The sequence below is a fragment of the Varanus komodoensis genome, unplaced genomic scaffold (genome assembly GCF_004798865.1).
Source record: "Varanus komodoensis strain SLA01 unplaced genomic scaffold, ASM479886v1 scaffold3, whole genome shotgun sequence".
Taxonomy (NCBI): Eukaryota; Metazoa; Chordata; class Lepidosauria; order Squamata; family Varanidae; genus Varanus; species Varanus komodoensis.
The window spans coordinates 33,880,314-33,886,918 of record NW_025335761.1 but is presented as its reverse complement, the minus strand read 5'-3'; positions in this window follow the sequence as shown (position 1 = coordinate 33,886,918).

Below are 6,605 nucleotides of genomic sequence, written 5' to 3'. Positions count from 1 at the left end.
GCTGGGACTTGGGAGATCTGGATTCTAGTCCCCACTCAGCCAGGGAGCCTAACAGGGTGACTCTGGGCCAGTCATAGACTTTCAGCCCAATCTACCTGACAGGATTGTTGTTCTGAAGATAAGACTGAGAGGAGGAGGTGAATTATGTAATCTGCCTTGCGTTCCTTGTCAGGAAAAAGTGGGATTTAATGAAAAAATTAGGTATTTAGCAAACAAAATCCCATTTAGTTTGGTGGGTGGTCAAGCATTCACAGCTATACATCACTTACAAGGTAGCAGTTTGGCCTCAGATACTGAATGTTCACCATGCTTAGAACTTCACCGTATATTCTGAGCCAGAGAAGAAATGGCACTCTGCTCAGAATACTGTTGAGCACAATAAACTGAACGAGCTTATGATGCACCAAAGCATCTTTGGTATTCCACACCAGATAATTATGGATGTCAATAGAGATAGGGGAATTATCCCAGGATCACCCCGTATTGATTCAAACATTTTCCAACATTCTTTCAGAGAAGAAGAAGAACCCAAATAATATGTCTTTGCCAATGCAAAGTCTCAGAAAAAATAGTGGTTCATCTTTGCAGCTCTTCCTTGTCTCCAAAGATCATCTTTTCCATCATAAAAGCTGCCAAACTCAGTCCTCCTCCTCTTCCCATTCCTTACCTCAGTGCAGTGGGAGGAGAAGAGAAAGATTTTCCCTTATTAATTGCCTTCCTTTCTGTTTCTCTGTCATACTAAGAGTTAGATAACTTATGCGCCAAGGCTTGGTAGACTACAGCAGATACTGGTCTCATGAGAGCTGCTACAATTCATGTGTTCTTAATGGGGCATTGAGGAGCAAAGGTTTTTCTCTATGACCACTCCATCCAGTTAGGTAATTCTAGACTCAGGACTTGATGGCCTTATGGGAGATGTCCCCTTTTGGGGGTAATGCTTGTTATTTTACTTCCTCCAAATGTGATACTGTAAGAAAGCCCCATTGTGTTTAGGGGTCTTCCAGCTCATTCTGATGAGTGGGGCACATTGGCTTGTGTCCCAAAGTGCTTCTCTGACTGCTCCAGTTGCTCTATCTCATTCTCCACAAGATTATCCTTTTATTTATTTATTTATTTATTTAATTTATTTAGACAACTTATATGCCGCCCCATCGCATGAGCCTCGGGACGACTTACAATCATTAAAATCCCGTATAAAATGCAAAAAATTCATCAAATAAATAAAATACATAAAATAAAATAGTGGAAACAGCCTGGTCAATTTAAAATCAACAAGTAAACCATTAACAGTTAAAATAGCGTTTAAATAAAAAGGTCTTGGCCTGGCACCGAAAAACAAATGACGGTGCCAGGTGGACCTCTCTGGGGAGCGCATTCCATAGGTTGGGCGCCACTGCAGAGAAAGCCCTCCTCTGAGTACTTACCCTCCTAATATCCTTCACGGAGGGTTCCCGGAGAAGGGCCTCTGCCGCCGATCTCAGGGGGCTGGAGGGCATATATGGATGCAGGTGCTCCTTTAGGTAAGCAGGGCCTAAGCCGTTCAGGGCTTTGTAGGTGATAACCAGCACCTTGAATTGGGCCCAGACTTCAATGGGGAGCCAGTGGAGCTGATGGAGGACTGGGGTTATATAAGAACAATGCCCAGTCCCCGTCAGCAACCTGGCAGCTCTATTTTGCACCAATTGAAGTATCCGGACCGTCTTCAAGGGCAGCCCCACATAGAGCGCGTTACAGAAATCTAATCAGGAAGTGACCAATGCATATGTTACTGTTGCCAGGCAGTCATTCTGCAGGTAGGGACGCAGCTGATGGGTCAGCCTAAGCTGAAGGAAAGTGCTCCTCACCACCACTGTCACTTGAGCTTCCAACGATAGCTCTGGGTTGAGGAGCACTCCCAAGCTGTGGACCCTGTCCTTAAGAGGGAGTGCAATCCCATTCAGGACAAGGTCAAAGTCCCCCATCCCAAAGCCCGATCCACCTACCAACAGGACCTCTGTCTTGTCTGGATTGAGCTTCAGTTTATTGGCCCTCATCCAGCCCATTACCTTGGCCAGGCACCGGTTCAGTACAGCCACTGCCTCACCTGGATTGGTAGAGAATGAGAGGTAGAGCTGGGTATCATCAGCATACTGATGATTCCACAGGCCACACCTCCTGATGACCTCTCCCAGCGGTTTCATGTAGATGTTAAATATCATGGGGGACAAGATGGAACTCTGCGGAACTCCATGGCATAGCTGCCATGGCGCAGAGCCATAGTCCTCCAGCACCACCTTCTGGAATCGGCCATTGAGATAGGAGCGGAACCACTGCAAAGCAGTGCCCCCAACTCCCAATCCCGCCTATCCAGGAGGATACCATGGTCGATGGTATCGAAAGCTGCAGAGAGGTCCAGGAGAACCAACAGGGATGCACTCCCCCTGTCTTTCTCCCTGCACAGGTCATCGTACAGGGCGACCAAGGCAGATTCAGTACCATACCCGGGTCTGAAGCCGGACTGAAATGGGTCCAGATAATCAGTTTCCTCCAAGAGTGCTTGGAGTTGTCCCGCCACCACCCGCTCTAACACCTTGCCCAGAAACAGGAAGTTTGCCACCGGTCTATAATTGGTGGCCATCTCTGGATCCAGGGAAGCCTTCTTTAGGACAGGCCGGACTACTGCCTCCTTTAAAGGGGCAGGTACCCAGCCATCCCTTAGAGAGGTGTTGACAACCTCCAGGATCCAGGTCCCTATCCCGTCCTTGGCTGTCTTGAGTAGCCAAGATGGGCAAGGGTCCAATAAGCAGGTGGTGGAATGTACTTGTCCAAGCACCTTGTCCACCTCAGCAGGCCGCAATAACTGAAATTCATCCATCAATTGTGGACCAGACGGCAACATTGGCTCCTCTCCTCCTTTCTATGTATTATGTGCAAATATGCTAGGAAAGTAAGCTTTCAAATGTCACTGCAAAGTCACTCCCTTATGCTGTCTAAAGTACACAAGAGCAGACAAAAAGCCATTTTATTTGAGACAACTTGCTTATGTGATACTGACCTGATAATTCCCCAAATCTCTGCTTTGTTTTACACGAATATAATAACCCTTCCTAAAGGCGGTATTGTGCAATTATCCAGGTATAAACATTCAATTTACTAAACATTGCTTCATGAAAAATTTGAAGAAAAAATAGTTCACATTAACAGAGCAGAGTGTACTGTAAAGCCATCACTTCAATTTTTTCCATCCTCCCGCCCATTCTCTTTACACCTACTCACATCTAGAGATACCCTGGGTGCTTCCTTTCCTGGAAGTCTTTCATTTCACATGATGCTTCTGTTATTACAATTTCATTCTGCAGTTTATGAATCAGCAGACCCCATATGGCAAAAATGGTTGCTTAAGCCAATCATATGATCATTTCTGTTTTTGAGCTATGAAAGGACTGGTCAACTGTGTCCGCTGATTACTATTTTAAATCATAAATTCCATTTTATTTAACTAGCTTTTTAAGGAAGGCCAAAAAATAAAGGTCAGGCTATTGTAAAGTTTGGGTATATCTCCTCTGCTTTCTTTAGTGACTTAATATTATATCATTTAATTAATTAATTAAATGTACTTTACTTATTTTAATAATAATCAACATGTTCTTTCTCCCATTCAGGTCAAAAGGAGTTTATTTCCCTGCATAAGGTATATGCGTAACAGAAAGTGTTTGAAAACAGGAAGGATTTCAGGTGACCTGACTTTTCTGAAGGTAGCTGATATTCAGCAGATGTTTGTGGGGTGGCCAAGTATGCTAGTTTATGGAGGACATAAAGGTCTGTTAGAGCATATTTTCTATTTTAGGGCATTCTCTGTTTGGAAGGTACAGGTAGTCCCGGGGTTAAGATTGTTACATTCCTGAGAATGTCCTTAAGTCAAATTTGTATGTACGTTGGATCACACGACTAAGCCAAATGTTTGTCTTAGTACCTGTATAAATTTTAGCTTTCTATGCATTTAAAATACTTAAGAAACACTTCCATATTCACTAAAACATCTTAAACACAATACAGCATTGTAATGATGATAATACAGTAATAATAAAATGTAGGTACTGGAGAGAGAGAGAGAATCTGTAGGTATGTGTGGAGGTATACAGCATTGTAAAAACCAAATTCAAAAAAGAGTTCTTAAAACAGTTTAGAACATTTCTGGGGTAACATTAAGCCTAATATTAACTGATGATGGTGATGATGATGGAGATGGACCTGGTGGTGGCGAGTCAGGGTTTGATTGTGTAGCTGCAGAGAGGTGGGGTTACCACTAGCATCTAAGATCTGGATGCTGCAGATCAATAAGATGTGACTACTGTATCTCTAGGGAACTATGCAGCCACTGAAACACATGTCACCAAATGCTTCTCTTAGTTACCCAGAGATAGCCAAGACTATCTCTAGGCAACTATGTGACACATTTGGTTACAAGTCATCAGTGGCTGCATAACTCCTTCAAGATATTCATGGCTTTTCTCTAGGGTTTCATTTAGGGTTTATGGCAGACTGTGTGTTTGTAAATATGTGTTGTTTGTAACTTGGACATTCATAACTCAGGGATTACCTGTAGTTCATTCCAAGTGGGGATCTACACTAGGGATTTTTGCTGACTGACTGGTATGTCACATCATGCACATCACAAACCAAACTGCCTAATGATATTACTTTGTTATTTCCTACCCTTTTTCAGACCAGTTCTATCATGATTTTTTTCGATGGCATATATTTCAGTGTGTTACAAACTTGCAGTACTGTTCTGTAGAGAAGACATGCAGCTTCAGCAACATGGTGGATTGTAGGGAGAGCAGTACTCCAATGAGGAAGTGGTTTATCAAGCTTTAAAAATGCTAATGTGCATCTGTGGGGGTAGGAATCTGTAAATAACATAAATTTCTCACATTGCTTCTAGTGCTGAGTGAGGAAGGCTGCTCATAATTGTCCTCAGCTGGGGCATCCTTGACCAAACAGCTGCTGCCCTGAGAGGAAATAAGCTTGATCATCCCTGAGTTGCTTTCCCATCCCTTCCTCGTCCTCCACCCCATGGCATTTTTCCCTGCCCAGTGAACTGGAGAGTACTACTTTTTCTTCCCTTCCCTTCCTCTTTGGGAGGAAAAATGGTTTTGTGGTGTCTTTTTAATCCATCCCATTTGTCTCCCTTGTACTTTTTATTTTCTTGCTTCTAGGAACAGCTAGCTGAAAAGACATCCGATATGCATGTCTGCTCAGAAGTAAATCACACTGTCTTCTATAGCATTTGTTTCGACAAAAGTAAGCATAGGGCAGAGTGGGGATGTGGGGCTTTGCATCCCTTTTTTTTGAAAAAAACTTCTCTCCTTTTCAGTGGTAAACCCATGTACAGGCCTAATGAATCTAAAAACTCAATAAAAATAAAACTTAAAGGCCAGTTTCTCTTGCACATATCACCTTTCCAATCTCCTCTATTTCTATCACCAGGGCTGCAGTTTTGTGTGACACATCATCCTTTTTAGCACCATGGAAATTGCACTGCATTCAAGTCTTGCATGCATACCTTGGCAGTATTCCTTGATTCATGGAAAGGGGGTCTAATATAAAGATAACAAACCATGGGAAACTTTAAGAAGAGAGAGCTGGACCTGAAGGTGCCCATCAACACGTAGCACTTGGGCAGCAGGCCAAGCTGGTCCTCAGCTCACAGAGCTCCCCACTGTGGCAAGATGTGTTGCGTTGCTATTTAAAATGCAGCAGTTCTTTCTGCCTTTGCAGCTATACCTATAAATACGTGGCCTGATGAAGCAGACAAGGTGCTTGCGGCTAAGTGATCAGCCATGTCCCCCCTCAATCCTTGCTCTTCCTGGCTAATAAAAGGAACCTGAGCAGGTACAACTGGCTGAGTTCAGGAAGTGGTAAATGCCTCTCTGCATGAACGGATGGTTCCTGCTTGTCTTAAGGAGGCAGTAGTGTGGTCAGTCCTGAAGAAACCCACTCTGCACCTAAAGGTATTTGACAACTACTGCCCAGTTGCAAATAGCCCTTTCTTAGGAAAGGTACTTGCACAGTTTGTGGCAACAACTGTAGGCACTTCTGGAAAATGCCAGTTATCTAAACACATTCTAGTCTGGGTTTTGACCTGGTGATGGGGCTGGATCAGCCTTGGTTGCCCTGATGGATGACCCTAACAGAAGAGAGACTGTGAATTGCACTGTAGACACAACAGCTGTTTGTGTGAATCTAGGTGTACTCAGCAATGAAAGGAAAGCATGTGTGTTTTCCTGCCATTTAGAGCAAAAGGGGTAGCAGGTGGAGCTGAGAAACTCTCTCACATTCAGCATCTTACATCTCCACAGTGATGCCTTCCAGGTGCTCTTCTCCTCAGCTGAGCTATGATGTAGGAAATTAGCTTGGCTAGGAGGAAAATGTAGCCCAGGTGGAGTGGGCTACAGAGGAAGTAAGCTGAAACTGGGTGAATTCAGCCATGCAAGTTTCATTTCACACACACAAAGAGAGCTAGTGAGAGAGAGTCTGACCTCCCCACTACCCACTTTAAGGGATTGTATCACATTAATTTGGCCTGGAGTCTTGGAGATTTTCCAGCTTAGGAATTAACCAGC